The sequence below is a fragment of the Lagopus leucura genome, unplaced genomic scaffold (genome assembly GCF_019238085.1).
Source record: "Lagopus leucura isolate 7727_CA_CO unplaced genomic scaffold, USGS_WTPT01 Super-Scaffold_1, whole genome shotgun sequence".
NCBI lineage: Eukaryota > Metazoa > Chordata > Aves > Galliformes > Phasianidae > Lagopus > Lagopus leucura.
This window is the reverse complement of record NW_024962250.1, coordinates 25,009,076-25,026,786: the sequence shown is the minus strand read 5'-3', so window position 1 is coordinate 25,026,786 and position 17,711 is coordinate 25,009,076.

Genomic DNA, 17,711 nt, shown 5'->3' with positions numbered 1-17,711 from the left:
TGTAACTTTCCCTACAGTTCATGAAAAACACAACACAAATCTAAATCCTTCACTTTTTAAATAATCTGTAGCAAGCCCAGCAGTGACCAATAATATTATAAACTCTATTTTTGCAGTGCTGATACATATAGAGGAAAGATTGCAGAAACGTGTTATAAACCAAACTGTTTAAATCTTTATTACTTATGTAACACTTGATGTACAACTGATAAAATATACTCTTGCACAAAGACTTAATGCTGAAATAAAATGAGCAGAAAACTAAAATCAGGAAGCTATTTCTGTATGTTGCATTAACTGAATTCTAAAGTTCTTATTCCTTGTAAGAAATGATGTAAAATCATTAAAATTCTCTTTTTGCCTTAACAAAATCATATTTCCTTCCAAACGAACATTCTCATATGTAGACTTCTGATGTATATTAAGAACATATATATAAGTTAATGTATGGTATATACACACACACACACACATATACACACATTGCTCCAAAAGTAATGCCTTCTATTTTACTACATAGGCTTGCAGTGTCAGAGGCAGATGTCAGTGGTATATCAAAAGCTCGAACACTCCTGCCAATATCCCAACACATTGTTGCTGTACAACAGATAACAGCAGAGGGGCAGTCTGACAAACTGATATCAGACATAGGCATGCACATTCAGAAAGATATCTTACCTATTGATATTCACTGATTCTTGCTGAAAGCTTATGAACAAAGGGTGGATGTGAACAGAGTAGGTGGTGTGTTTCAGCAGTGATGACAGTGATGTAAGAGACAAGCTACCTACTGGACAACCACACACAGCCATTACATAACAGAAAAGTGCCCTGTTCAGCACAGGCACACAAATCAGCTAATGGTCATGACTATGTTGAAAAGTAGTATTTTGTAGAGTTTGCTCTACCAAATAGTGTTATTGTGCTCTTTGTTGCATTTTCTACATAAATAAATGTAAGGCATTAGTTTCAGAGCAACCTTCATATATTAACATTTTACAATGTCTCTTTCCACACCATTCACTGTATAACTCCGATTAAAAATGAAAGGAGCAAATGATACAAAACATTACTAAATTGACGTATTTGTAAAGCGAACCTTTTGTAAAATGAACCTTTGTTAGTTCATACACAAAGTGGTAATCATTAATTTTCTTATTTTAAAGAAAGAGGAGTGTTATGGTATTTTGAATACCACTAAGTTTGTATAAAATGTGCTAGTAGCCTCTGGGCTGGGAAACACTTAAATGTGTCAAAGTAAACATAACTCATACTAAAATAAAATATTTTCTGTAATAACCTCTGTTGTGACACATTTTGCTTTGCCACCTGCTTTACGAATGTATTCCGTGTGAGCTCAGCATTCACTATTAGTGGTAGCGATTCAAAAAGTAAAATGCTTAGCTCTAAATTGCAATTGATTGTCATTGTAGAGAGGGAAAATAAAATATTGTATGGCTGTACCCGCTATAAATTCTTGTTAGCAGATGCTCTAGCATAAAAGTATAAATGTAAAATGGAGCATTGAAGTAATTTCTTGAAGTGGAATAAGTGCTTGACATGCCAGTGCAGTTGTCTGGAACTTGGTTAAAATATTATCCGTCTTCTTCCTTAACTGAAGATTTGATGTATTCCTGCAAATGAGATACACTTGCAATTATTTTTTTTTTTAAGGCAATATGATCTTGACTCAAAATCATCACATTCACATAACTGAAAATAAGTGTCTTGGGCCCAAAGGACACTTGTCATAAAAAAAAATCTGCACATCTCTATAGTCCCTCTATTCCTTGGGTAGTAACAGGAAACAGTGATTTTCACTCTGGATATCCAAAACTGAGAGCTAAAAAAAAAAAAAAAAAAAAAAAAGCCAAAGAAAAAGCTATGCAACATTTAGAGATTTATGCTTTAGAGGTGTTTTCTCTAAACAAAGTTTTCTTTCTTCCCCCAGGTACCCATTTTATCTAATTACTAGACCTGGATTCTAGATTCCTTTAAAATATTCTACTACAAAATTACAGTAACATCACAACTGCTTTTCCTCCTGATATCTTGCAGGCAGGGACTTTTTTCCCTTCAAGTCATTTTATCTGTTGTCCTGGTTCTACAATTATTCCACATCATGATGTCATTCAGCAGGCTGTTGAGTGCTGATGCATAGTGCACTATGGAGTTGCACATCCTATGTTCTGCAATTCTTCCAGTCTCAGCTATTCTTACATGAGTTTCAGCTATCCAAGAGGATGGTACACTGAGAAGGGGCAGATTACAGTTCCCAGGAGTCTTCAGTACTTCCTATGTGGTCTCCAATTCCCAGTGATGGGGTGAACTGGCTCGCTCCTTGTTTCCAGTACTGCAGTGAGTACCACATAGTCAGAACTCACTCTTCCATTTGTTTATTACCTATAATTCCTTTTAATATCATTTGTAGTGAAGTCATCTCTGCTTAATTTAATTGGGTCCTTTTCTTTCTTTTTTTTTTTCCTGAAAAGGGACAGGAGGGTTAAAGGGTCCAGGGTGGTCTCCCTCCCCTCCCAGCATGCATCAAAATGCAAATGCCTAATACATAGTTTGATTTAATAAGTTTTCCAACAGTCCACCCCTTACCTGCTGCTGTTCAGTCAAGTATCTAACAACTTCCCCACTCTAGGGTGTAGCATGAACAATAATTGTATCAATTTTCTAGTCTCAAAATTATCACATATTTAATCCTCACTGCTCTTTGAAATGATATTCTTTCCACACAGTTGTCATCTCACTAATAATACTAACTTATCAGAAATGTCCATTTACTCTTAGATTTCAATTTACTTCATATAGTGAAGTTCCATTTAAACCCAGGAAAAGCAGGAGCATGGAGAAACAAAGTGAAATACATACTGTTCCCATTCCTCTTTTGGCATCTTCATGTGTTACATACTGTAGTATGTACAGCCTGGGAATGTAAGCAAGAAGTGAGATAGAGATTGTTGGTCCCTTAGCTAGAGGTTGGGTTATGCTTATGCTTGTGCCTTGCTGCCGTTTGCAGCTGCTAGTGTCATTACTAAATTTATCTAAATCAAGCATAGGAAAGACATTTTAATTGTGACAACAGTTTTCTAAATATGAGTTTGAGATCACAGCTTTACTCATAAGTGGCAAAACCATGAGTGAATTATACAGGTTTTCCCAGCAGGCCTTTAACACAATTACACCACCTTACATTGCAAGCAATCTTAATGTGCCGCATACGTTACAGGAAAAAAGGAGCTATTTTATAATTTTTTTTAAGAGTTTTAAAGTATATATTATAGAAACCACATCTTTATTTCCCACCTGTGAAGACAAGAGTTTTACTTATTAAAAGAACCTGAAAGGGATGCATTTCAACACTTTAGAATGTCTAGTGTCTGAAAGAAATCTGTGAGTTTGAAATCCAAACTTGTGAAATATTGATACTATATTCAGGGACTACTTTCCAATCAGGAAAACATATCACAGCTTCCAACAATATAAAGAAACTATCTCAATCTTCATGATTTATACTGATCTGAACAATAAAATCTAAGAGTGATTCATGATCAGTTCAGTGTTTTCTTCCCATTCTGAGACATGTTTGAGCATAACATTTTCCAAATAAATGGAAGATTTTTTTCCCAACTCACCAATAGCACATACTCATTGCAATAGTAATGGTGTTGATTGCTAAGCACCATTTTTAATAATGAGAGAAATTGTCAAGCTTTCTAGACTGAAGATCCTCTTCACTTCCCACTCGTTCTAACCAATATTTGTAACTTTTGACGTTTCCTGTTTAGCTGTAAGGTAAGCTGCTTTTTTCTTTACGGAGTTCTGTTTTTTTCTTTTATCTTTGCAACATAGGTCCATCAGTTAATAGAGATTGGACATATTTTCTTTTAATGATGGCATTTGACAAAGGTAAAGTCCCTTGTGAGACTTCATAAATGCTAATGAATCGCTTCTACTCCTATGCAGCACTTTTTGATTTGATTCTGTAACTGAACTATGAGAGAATGTAACTTGGACTCCAGTTGCTTCTTACTCTCAGGCATTTTTAAGTAATACAGTTTTATTCTTTTACAAAGCTTGATTTGCTGTAAGATATGACAGTGGCATCCTCTTACAGAAATCATTTCACTAGGCTGTAATGAGTGGCTTGGCTACTTTTGACATTGTCAATGCCAGCTTCTATACTTTGATGAGATCAGAAAGGTGGTGGTGTTTGGAACGTGGTTGCACGCACATGCTGTCAGTTGGCACAGTATGAGTTTGTTGTCACCATAAAGCATAGTTATAGGATAACAGGTGTATTTTCCTATAAAACATTATGACCCATCTTGAGACTTTAAAGTTTTTCCAAAACATGTATTATTTTCTCCCATTATTATGAGAATTTTTCTTTTCAAGAATTCAAAGTAAATATAGTTGCACAAACTGAAGCACTCTTTGATCATTTTATTGCCATATACCATTTATTGGCATTAATTTACTACATAAAAAACTACATAAGAATTATTTTCATATTATCTGCAAGTCAGTTTTGAAGTTCAGTAGGAAGCAGATTTAACGGACAGGGAATAGATATCACAAAGTCTGCTCAACATAGCATATTTTCTCATTTGTTCATGAAAACAATGAAAGTAGAGGTGAAAATAGAGGTGAAAATAGAGGTGACTCTAAATTCTTTCAATCTGAGCTTTACAAAGAAGACAAGTTTTGACAGAGTCTGCTGTGATTATTTCAGAGTAGACAATAAAAGAATCTAGAAAAGTCCTAAGTGATTCAGGTTTTGCATCAATACAAAGTGCTCAGATTTTTCATGTTTGCATATGAATAAGAATGTTAACTCCCAAATACACAAATCTGAAGTTATCCCTGCTCTGTGTCTATTGCCATATAACTAGCAATTGCTGAGGATAAGTATAATACGACATCAAAATCTTGAAAAGCATATACAGTAAAAACTAAGTACTAGTTCTGGTACCTTATCTTACCTGTTCAGTTGCAGTATTTTATATGCTACAGCTTATTAGAAAATGATGATTGAAGTCCACATTAGTGTGGGCCACAGTACATATGTAAAAGTACATACCTTGATTGTAGAATCTGTAGGAAATAAATAAGCTACCAGAACAAAGAGAGAATAATTCTGTGAAGAATTATTAAGCATTATATGTAGCAAGTGTGTATATTGTATGTCCTGCAGGTAAATTATTAAAACTTTGCTTCCTTTAGAGTAATGCAAATTCAGGCCTTGCACTGCAGGAATGTAGGTTCCCAGGATATACGACTAACGTGGGATGTTCCATAAATAAGAGTGAAAACAAAATCTGCAAAATCGTCTACTTCCTAGGCAGTAAGGATCTTGGAAATCAAGTGTGGGAATTGCAGAGACAGAGAGGGAAAACTGGAGTAGCTAGAACAGTCATTAAAAACAAACAAACAGAAAACCACCAGAATTTGATTCTACGCATATTCTTCTCAAAATATGTATTTTTCCCTCCAACACTGCATATAAGTGTCCAATAATGGTCCTAGTGATGCTGATCAAATAAGCGTAAGGGGTTCTGAATTTTTACTTTGAGTCAGAATTTGATCCCAATTTGAGAAGACTCAACCAAATCAATAACTTCGAGTTTATGCTTGAAAATATGTTTTCTTTGTAATAAAAAGCCTTAACTAACAAAATGAAAACCAGCTCTGCTCTCGATTTAATAATCTCCCTCACCATCCAGAATGGAGAAGAAGACATCAACATGCATGGTATGAAGGATGAAAGAAATTATAATACTTCATGTAGGAGGGAGAAAATAATGGGAAAATTATCTGTAACATATCACTGAGAATTGCATTCCATACATTATGAATGAGTCACTGAAAATGTATCTGTAAATTACCAAAATGTTAAGTTTCCTTGGTTCTCTATACTGTAAAATTTCAGTGAAATTTGTGAATAAAGGACAAAAATAAAAATGAAACTCATTTTATTTCAAATGATTAGTGATGCATAGCAGATGTATAAACAATTGGCGTGTGTATGTGCAATTCTTTTGTAAAATACACATATGATGAGCTAATGCATTGAAGAAAGTTAATGCAGGTTGGGAGCAGTCTACAATTTCAAGAGATGAAAATAAAGCTCAATAATTACAATTGAATTTTCAATTTTACTTTTTTTGAGATTCTATTTTATTAAGGAATGGGAAAGCTGGCGGCTATTATGAATTAGGGTGATGAGGAAGGGAAAGCGGGCGAAAGCAAAGATAGGAAAGGAGCAAGAATTATGTAAAGCAGGGGTAGTCACCACCAAGATCCGACAGTGCCTTGTTGCATAACATTCCAATGGTTCAAGGCAATACAGGAGCAAAAGTGCAGGGGAGAGCAGCAGCAGAGTGGCTGGCCCAAGGCAGCAAACAGGTACAGCGACTGCAAATCCAGGAGAAACAGGCAGGTCTCAGATAGCTGACCCAGGAGAGTCCATCAGCAGGCATGTATAACATCACAAGGAATCTGATGTCAAACTCAACCCTTTTAGTTGTAGGTTCCTTTTTTATCCTTCCTCTTCTGCCAACTTGGCATTCCTAGGCACTTTAGTAAAAGTCATGCGCAGATATTCCTGGGCTCTAGGGTATGGCTATTTCCCTTGAGATGAACACACACAGAAGATAGCTTCTTGGCCATTAAGCTACTACTTATCTCTTGCTGCCCATGACCTGCAGATCTTCAGACAAAATGTTTCTTCAACTTTAACCAGGACTTGCCCAGACTTGTCCATCTGTGCTCCTCAGCAAGCTTTGAGACAAAGGTGCAAAAAGAATAATCTCCTATTATCTCCCTAAATTAAATTTAACAGAGAAACACTTACAAAACCAAAAACCTTCCAAAGATTTCCCTAAACACCCTGGTATCTCTTGAATATGAAGCTGAAGCATAGCTTGGAGTAAGAAAGGTTTTTTATACTAACAACAGAGCACCTCCAATATTTGTTTTTGAAAAACACATGCAAAATCTTGGGATTTCAGAGCTGTGAAATGTTGATGTCACTTGCTCTCAAAAACTACACTTAACAGGAATGGCTGAGTCTGAGCACCCTTTATTCTCTTTCTACACAAGATATATACATTGTTTCTCCTGAAACAGTTATGTTGTGTAATTTCCTGAACAGGTGCAGTACAAGTATTCATATGCTTTGTAAAATGGTGAACACCATGCTTATATCATAAGAGAAAGGAGGAGGTGATGACAGAAAGCTGCCTTGAAGATCTGTCTCCATGCTGTCCTCTTCAGTACTCTTCCAGACCAGCAGTTCTACAAAGATATGCTTCATTAAATTGAACACAACATTGCAACTCATAGTATAGAATATTAAAGGCTTCAAAACAGGGATTGAACTTAACCTGTTTCAGATGTGCACTTCCAGTTTGGAATGATGGTACTATCAGCCCAAGGTTCAAATTCTCAGCAAGAGTAGTTTCATTTACATTTACATTTACATCTAAGTGTTTTTTTTCTAGTTTAGAATCATTCCCCATTTTCAAGCTCTTGAAACTCATGTTCTGCGGTTGTTATCATATCTTCCATGAAAGCAGATCAAGACAACCATCTAATGAAGTTTCTTAATTTGTAGCGACATCTCTACCTAAAACTCTAATATGTACCAGCTTTTGTATTTTTTAAAAGTCATTTTCAGCTCTTAATCCCACAGTGATTTAGACATACAATCTTTCAGGAACATTTCATTGCCACTACATGTGCTTAGAAGAAGGCTTTTTTAGGGCGGGTTTTTATTTCTGTTATCATCTTCAGATTTCTCCGTTTTGTTGGAGGTCACAAGGAATTCAAGATGACTTTCTTTGGTATTGCTCAAATATGAGATATGTTGATTCATGTTTTGTTACTTTCAATCAACTGCCACGATTTCATATTCAGTTGAGTTTTCCTTTGAAAGGAGGCAACCTAATTAATACAGAAAAGCTCTTTAGATGACATCAAGCTGAGTGCTGCAGTTGACCAAGCTGGAGTGAAGGGATGCTATCCAGGCTTCAGAGTTGGGCCCGGGCCTTATGAAGGCCAGCAAGGCCAAGTCCAAGATTCTGCATCTGGGTGGAAAACAGCATGAGAGCAGCAGTGAGGAGAAGGATTTGGAGCTGTTGGTTGATGAAAGACTCGTGAGTCAGCAGAGTGCACAACTGCATCCTCAGTTGCCTCAAGAGAATTGTGAGCAGCAGGTCAAGGAAGGTGATTCTGCCTCTCTGCTCTGCTTGAATGAGATCCCACCCAGAGGACTGCACCCAGTTCTGGGACCCCCAATACAAGAAAGACATTGGGCTGTTGAGGTGGGTCAAGAGGAGGGCAACGAAGATGATCAGAGGGCTGGAACATCTCCCTTATGAGGACAGACTGAGAGAGTTGAGGCTCTTCAGCCTAGTGAAAAGAAGGCTTCAGGAGGACCTTGTAGCAGCCTTTCAGTACCTGAAGGGAACCTACAGGAAAGCTGGTAAGAGACTTCTAAAAGGCATGTAGTGATAGCATGAGGGAAAATGGCATTAAATTGGAAGAGGGTAGATTTAGACTAGACATTAGAAAGAAATTTACTGCAAAGGTGATGAGACACTGGAACAGGTTACCAAGAGAAATTGTGGATGCTCCCACTATGGATGCATTCAATGCCAGGCTGGATGGGCTTTAAGCAACCTGGTCTAGTGAGAGGTGTCCCTGTCAATAGCAGGAGATTGGAACTAGATGATCTATGATTCTATGATTCAGACTCTAAACATTTTATCTATTGTTTTGATCTGAAAATGACAAAAGTAAGTGGACTTTTCTGCTTGAAAATTTGATTCCCATGTTAACTCTAAGACAAAATCTGCTGAGTTTAAGACTGTAGATTAAGGCAGCAAAACAGCAAGTTTCTGAAACTGAGAGATTTTGTCCCCTGATGTCTGTTCTTTTAAGATAACATCTCCTTCTTTTTGGCAGTGTTTTACTAAGTTTCTAAAATATATATCAAAATTCAAAGTGAATTTGAAAGTGAAAGACACTGTCAGATGTGTAGGAAATTCTTCTTGAAGCCTACCTTTTAACTACAGAATAAATAGAAAACTTTTGAAAGGAAACACTAGCAATGCTACTTGAATTTTATCACTGTAAAAAAGTTGCTACACATTTTTTTTCTTCCTACCCTCTTGCTAGCTGATCTATGAAAACTGTTCTTAGACAGTTAGACACTTAGAAACTTAGACAGTTATGTTCTTTATCATTAAAATCATTATTTCCCCTTAGATACCCAGTGCTTCATAAAGCAAAAGGCTGCATATAAGAATGGTTAACTCATGCTGATATATTGAGAAAAATTAGAGTTAAGAAGTGTTAAAGCCAGAAATCAGTTAAACCAAAAATAATTAAATGCACTTCAACAGCTTGCACAGTAAATGTAACTCTGTCTTCTCATCAGTATGAATGGAAGGTTCACAACTTTATTAAAGTTCTAACTAATAAAAATCTGTTTTCAGAATTAAATATGTACATATATAATATATATAATGGAAATAGCTTTTACTGATTTGAAAAGCAGTGTTTGATCAGAGAAGGCAAAATGACCTTTTCCAGATATAAAAAGGTGATTCTTAAGACCTTGACAGATCTTAATATTTTTTTACAGTTCTCTACTGTCCCATTTCTGTAGTACACGTCTGTGGACATTCCAATCACTTGTTTTTCGCTTGAACTAGTTCATTTAGATTCAACTTTGCAACAGAAAATCTTAATCTTTCTAAACCATTGATTAAGGAGATCAAAGAGAATGCAAATGAATCCAAAAGAGAGCTTTGCTAACAAAATCTTCACCAATGTGATCGATAAAAAGAGATAATGAAGAAATGCCTGAAGCTCCATTTCTAGCTGTCTCTTTCTATTAATTTGTCTGTTGATTTTTTTTCCTGTTTCAGTATTTGAAGCCCTGAGACTAATTTTTTTTTTTTTTTTTTTTTTTTTTTTTTCTGTAACTGGAATATGTTATATCTATTTTATCTGTGTATTACCTTTTTGTTTGGAAGAACAAAGTTCAGCAAAAGTGCCTTGTATTTATTAGTGGAAAATCCATTAGAGTTCTCAGTTCTCAGTATTTAGAAGAAGCAAAATTAATTTATAGAGTCCCTTCCAGCCCCCTACAATTCTGTGATTCTGCAATTCTGTGCTTTTTTTCTTTAGTTTTCTATTCTATTTTCCATTTATCTTCTCCACCACACTATTTCCTTCGATTCAAGTCGTGAATACTTTTATGAAGGATTTGATCGAGAGATTAAGATACTACCCATATTCAGATAGGGCTGATAGTAGTCTTTTTTTGACAGAAGGCTGTGAAGCATGTATTTGGCATCTGTGGAATGATCCTTGTACTGCTTTGAGTGAGAGCTGGATCTCTATTCCTTTCTCTGTCCTAAAACTCATCTAAGGTTGAAGAATTTTTCACATTAATGAGCACAGTAGCAGGTCAGCATTTGTAGCTGGAGCTCAAATTGGTGTTTACTGAAGTACAGTCACGGAATTCTTCTTTCCCAGCTGATATCACAGAAAAATCCACCACAGAATACTTCTTAACAATAACAGATTGTATAAATATATTATTATATTTTTAACACAGTCATAGTAAGAAGTACAGAAATGTAGGGTGATACGCTAAAAGAATTAACCCATAGTCACTGTTGGTTTAAGCTTTTATTTCTTACTCAGTTGGATATAGTGTACTGTAACATTTAGTTCAGTCTCACTTCAGATTTGTAATTTAAAAGACAAATTTACAAAGAAGCATCATCTGTGGATCCACTCTTTGAAAGACAGGTGCTCAACTTTCATAAAACTACTACTTAAACAGCCACATCGTAACTACTGTACTGCCACTACTGTACTGCCAGTAACGTAATTGCAGTGTTCAGCCTGTGAACACAGAGTAAACATTTAAAGAAGCATTCACTGTCTTTTGTACCTGGGGCTGGATGATAATGCATCAAGGAAATACATTTTTATTTTATCTATGTTATCTTTACTATTTATTTCTTATCTTTATTTATTTATTTCTGCTTCTCATACTGCCCTGTCAGTAAGGTGGCTGGGCATTAACAAGGAGTTGTGGGGGGACAGAAGTAGGGCAGCTGACAGAAACTGGCCAAAGGGATATCGAATACCTTAAGATGTCATATGGCTCAGCAATAAAACTTGGGGAAAACAAACGAGAAGATATTCTGAGTGAAGTTATTTGTCTTCTCAAGAAACTGTTCAGTGTGATTCCTTTTCTGGACATAATTGAACATCTTGTTGATGAAAAGTAGTGAATTAATTCATTGTTTTGCTTTGCTTGTACATGCAGCTTTTGTTTTACTAGTATCTGTCTTTATATCAATCCACAAGTTCTCACACTTTTACCTTCCTGATTCTCCTACCCAATATCACCCTGAAGGGAGTAATTGGCTACATTGCATTTAGATTCCTGACAGAGTTAAACTGCAACACAAAACAGCAAATAATAAAAGAAATAAATGTAAAATAAATACTTAAAAACTTGTAAAATTAAGTGAAACAGTAAGGAGAACTGAAAAGCCAGAATGTGAAATCTATATTTCTACACAAATAAGATTGCCTGTACAATCTTCAATAGGACTTCTATACATGCATTCCATGCAGAATTGCATGGTGAGTTGTAAAACTGAGAAAGTTTCTTGTCTCAGTGCACAAAAGAGATAATGCTTCTTAACAGCTATTGACTATACTGTTTTGTCATTTGTGATATGACTTTATTCTGCATGATTATTCAACATACTCAGGGGACAGGATTATTAATTTTCTACAGTATGCAAGTACTTTGCAGAAATTAATTTTCATTTACAACAGTCTCAATATTCAGAAGAATTGAGGGGCAATTTGACATTCTACTCAATGTGTATGGGATATGCATCTTACTTTTCTGAGAACACTTAGTACAAGGTACATTCTAAGGGCAGATAAGTGAATTTTATTTGCTTGAATAAAGATTGCGTGAAATCTAAAAGCAACAGATAAATAGTTAGAGTCTCTACTTCAAATGTTTTGATTTCAAAAATGGATCATTTGCCCCTTCCTGACATAGGAACTATTTGGTGGAAACAAGAATTCTTTTATTGTTTTGAAATTATGTCTTTATTTCAGAGGTTACCATATGCTGTTTTCTGCAATTGTAACAAGCAAGATCCAAATCCTATAGCAAAAGCCTGCTTTGCAACAGTTTCATTCCTTAAATGTATTATACTTGCAAATATTTGCATATGTTAACTACTTAATGCACTATCCCTCTTTAGCAAACTTTATCCACCTCTATGCTGCCAAATATAATGATGATCTTCTGCCTAGCAGTCCTCCCCCTCCCACTGCTTCTATGATGGCTCCCTTTCTGTTAATCAGATTTACGTGACTGGTTCTGGCAAAAGTTGCAAGGAAAATGGTTGAACATACACATATAATAGGAAAAAGCCTGGAAACTTATAAGAATACATATCCTTCCTGAATTCTGGAATAAGTACAGCAAGCTAAAAAATATGTATAAATCAAGAATGACTTATTTATGGTCACTTCTGTCAGTTTATTAGATAAATTTAGATTGTAGAGGCATTTAGTAGATTGTAGGGCAGTTGTAGAGCAGAAGTTGCAAAGAAAAACTGGTAAAACACCTAGTCACTGTGTTCAGGGAGCGATTGTCTCTTAACACAGCATTCTCTTACTCAGTTCTCCTTGAGAAAGGTCACAAGGCATTGATAGGACAATGTAGCTGTCTATGATCTGGAACCAGCTTAGCCTCTGTACTAATATTACTAGTACTTCAGAGGGAAAGTCTAACTTCATATATGTAGACATATTCTTAGCCCAGAAAATAACATGACCTTTACACCTATTAAGGATGGAGTGAAAGTTTGATTTTATCTTATTATGTATTTTTAATAACTTCTAATCACAGATCTGTAGGGGCTGGAAGGGAACTCCAGAAATCAAGTCCAGCCTCCCTGCAAAGCAGGCCCCCTAGAGCAGGTCAATCAATTTTGAAATATGCTTGGAAATTTTCTAACTCATGCAGCAGAGAAGTTCAAATTCATTTAAACTTTGGGATTTTAAAACATTGCTTTCATGTCCTAAAGATTTTGAAATCCAAAGCTATATCAGAACAACCAGATTCTATTCTCAGTAACACATGCAGGGCCAAAATAACCCAGATGATATCATGGGGTGGCTCCAAACCAGAAGCTAACAGCACTATATTTCTCTGTTACCATATAGGTCACGATGGTATTTCCATTCTGGTTCAGCTCAGATCATTGCTCAAACTATGGTTCTCTGCAAAAGCCGTTTAGGATCATCAGCCCACAGAACAAGCTTTTGCAGTCAATAGTGTGTCTGTCCTGGCAGCCAAAAAGATCAATCATCCCTGGGATGAATCAAGCACAGTACTGCCAGCTGGTCAAGGGAATGGATTGTTCTCCTTTGCTCTGTGCTCATGCAGCTTCACCTCAAGTACTGTATGCAGTTTTGGGTTCCACAGCAGGAGAAAGATGGAAAACTTTTAGACAAAATTCAAATGAGGGTGACAAAAACGATGAAAGATCTAGAAGGCAAGATTTGTGAGGAGTGCTTGAGGTAACTTGGGTTGTTCATCCTGGAGATGAGAAGACTGAAGAGAGGCCTCATGGCATCCTACAGCTCCTCACAAGAGAGCAGAGGGGCAGCACTGATCTCTCTGGTGACAGCAATAGGATGTGAGGAAATGGCATGGAGTTGCATAAGGAGAGGATCAGGTTAGGTATTAGGAAAAGGTTCTTTACTGAGAGAGTGGTTTGGCACTGTAACAGGCTCCCCAAGGCAGTGGTAGAGATCAATAACCATTTTGACATTGCATGGGGAAACACAGTTTTATTTCAAGCGATCTTCTGTGGAGCAAGGAGTTTGATTTGGTAACGATTGTGGAATCCTTCCAAATCAGCTTAATTCTATGATTCTTAAACTATCCAGTGTCTGTAATACTGTGCTACTCCTTTTGATTTTGGTTATCTTGGCTGCTACAAATTTTCCATACAAATCTAAGAATTTCGGGTTTTGAGAGCTTTCCCTCTGAATTCTTTTAGACAAACCCTTTTTGTTGTTGTTGTTATTTTGAGCCACAAATTTGAATGCTCAACTTTGAAAACTTACCACCAAGTGGAAACAATTACAGGTTGTAAACAGCCACTGGCTTTCCAATTGTTTTGTCATTTATTTGTCATTTCTATGGCTGTTATTACTTGTATTATTGTTTATTCTTATTTATATTTATAAAAAAAAAACACCAACACAGTTTGTGCTAATTATTATATATTTTTGTCTCCAATAAATCAACAGGTATTTTGGCGCACTGGAACTGAACAGACCAAACAGGTATAAATATAGCTTTCAATAAAGCTTTCTCTATTTTCAGATACCAGAGATTTCAGTCACCAATTTGAAAACTTGAACAGTAATGCATATCATTTACTTTCTTCTTCTTGCTACTGAGACACCAAACAGTGGCTAACACGCAGCAAAGCAGAGAATAAGTTTTGTGCCCCAATACTGTTACAGATTTCTGAAACACCACACAATCTCTATAAACAGTCCTTTTATACCTTTTCATGAGTTCAGTGCAGGTTTTTGTCATCCTGAAAAGAACAAGTGTGGGCAGGTGTTGTGCGCTTTTCTTTCCGCAGTAATGTAGCTCTCCTTTAAAGGAACTGCATGACGGTATGCGGTAGTGATGTGAACACCTGGCAATTAATTAAAGCCACGAGGTACTGTTCTTGACATAAACCAGTCTCATACTAAGCTGCACAGAACTGAAAGCCCACATGCTATGCCGTTGCCTGCACAGTCTCTTCTGCAGATAGTTTAGTGCAGTCATAGTCATTCAGACGGACTGATGTTTTCTACTGCGTGAATTATGGGAGAAGTTAACCTCGTCTTGTGGTTTTTCATGTTTGCCTGTTTGTCCAAGAAGGCCATGAACCTTGACTAGAGGTCTGTTACTTCAGTTTCTAGGCAGATTTTGGGCTTATTACTAGCAGATATTACTTTAATTCTTCACATTCCATTCCATATCACTGACAGATAAAATCTTTACCTTACAGTTAGTGATGAATCAAAATACAATTTTACATTGTAAAGGGCACTAGTTGTACTAATGACTACTTCCCTGACAGTAATGTTTCACCTAATGTGCTTTGATAGCTCAGTCATCATAATACTGCCTGCTAGTACATTAACTGTACTTGCTTTTGTGATCAATACTTATGAATTATTATCTCATTAAAGGAAAAGAGCTGAAAATTCTAAAAAGCATGTAAGGTGAAATACTATTAATTTTTTTTTTCTTTTACTAATCCATATATTTTGTAATTTGCACACATAAAAATGAATAATAACCTCTTTGCGAAGAAATATTTTTGACTGGAACCACTGTGACAAAAAAACGTTTCTACAATCTTTTTCTTTCAAATAACAAGCTTCATCATTCTTTGTGCTACATACATTAGTAATGAAAATTAAATTATACTTTACAAAATACACCGTTAAATAGCTATTTATGATCCATTACATATAAAATTTACATTTTGTTGGTATATACTATTGTGTTGGTTTCCTCACATGGTAATACACAAATTATTCCTTTTTTTTGTTTGTTTCTGTCATTAGGGATTTAGCAGCAACTACTCATAATATTGAATAAGACAAGAAAATTGGAGTATGGATCTGATATTGTTTTATACAAAGTTTCTGGAACACTGCTAGATTCATAGAATGATAGATATCCAGATAGTCATCTCGTAATTATAGTTTGAAAATATTTTGGTAAATAACGTCACACGCACAGACATTTACAAACTTCCATAGGGAAAATGTTTTTTTGTTTGTTTTTCTTGATTATCATCACCGCTAAAAATCTATCCAGTTATATTTATTCTTCTAAAATTTGTGTCAGAATCGGGAAATCAAAGAAGTATTTAAGAAAATTATTTCTATATATCTTAAGATATGTGCTCACTTTTTGGAGTGTTTTTCTTATATTTTTATGACTAACTAAGCGGGAAAAACTACCGAAAAGCTACTCTGTCAAGCTTACTGCTGTCTATGTGAAATGTTGCAGGTCCACTTATCACCAATTCCCAGGTGGACAATCTGCTGTTTATCCATATAGGAAACGTTTTTTTACTCTGACCACTCTGAATCTAAAGTGGACTGCATATAATCAGCTGGCATAGTAAGCTTATTTTTGTCTTTAACCATGTCTTTGTAGTGGAGGCAAAGTTATAAGCTGTTTGTCACTTAGAGATCTGTACACAGAAAAAAAAACTCCTTGCATCTTCAAGGAGTGAGATGAGTGTGTTCAAGTAAAACACATGAAAACATTCCATAACAAGCTTTGAAATAAACTTTAATAGGAGAAATGATCAGTTCTCACCCCAGAAGTTTTTAATAACTGTTCTCCACAGATAAACTGTCACACACTGGGTTGGATTCAGGGACAATGGCTGTAATCTGTCTGCCAAAGCCCAGCAGGCTGCACAGAGCCTTCAGTGTCAGTGGGAGAAAAAAATGGAAGTTAAACAAGCACTACCAAATTTTCTGCTTTTTTTTTCCCAGGGCTCTGTTTGTTTAAGCAGCAGGGTGGCTCCAGGTGGATATTAGTGCTCTTGTACAAGGCCTTCACAGAGACTGATGTTCACAGAAACAGCTGAGTTCATTTACAGTGCTGTTTTTTTTGAAATGATCCCTGAATGAATTCCTAAAGACAGTAATTTACTGTCTGTCTTCTCCTCTCTTACTATATGTCACCACCAAAGATGCCTATTTATATTTGATCACTTGAGTATCCTTGCTTAAAGGTGACTGCACATTTTCAAATGGTGTAATCACTACAGAAAGGAAAAAAGAAAGAGTTATAACTGATATGTCTTTTAATAATTGCTAACTAAGACACCGTCTTATTCCTGGAAATTGTGAATAGCAAATAGTCCTGAAATGCAGATATCCAGAAGGGCAGCTTCTGGAGTGATCCCATTCTATTTACTACCATCTTCTTTCCTATTTAATATAAGTGAATATGTTATCTTGAAGATTCACAATGAATTGGGTTTAAATCACTGAAGAATTAAGTAGTTAGCAACATTTCTTAGATACTTAAAAATTACCTGTGCCAGGATAGCATGAGCTAGCCAGCCTTTTTAGAAGAATTATTGACCTTCAAATTCAGGTATGAGGTAAGCACACTATCATTCATTCAGTTTGCAGACAGAAAATACTGACAGAGTTGAACAGAGAGTACTAAATCTCATCTTTGTAACATTTATGCTTTATACACTTAAGCTGTGGAGAAAAGCATTCTATAATACTATTAGTCATGACAATTTGCACATTTAATGAGATGGGTAGTTTTCTGATGCCAGGATGGGGGATCAATAATTTATCTGTTGCTCAGACTCCTAAATCAACATCTAGAAATAAAGATAATTGACATAGACCAGCTTCTGAGTCCCCAGGAGTCTCATATGAAAGTAAACAAATTTTCTCTGCTATGAGAAATTGAACCAAAGTTTGTTGAAATCACTGACAGTTTTTCCACCAGTGGCATTAGGTTTTGGGTCATGTTTTGAAAAGCTCTCCAATTTATCAGTAAACCCATCATC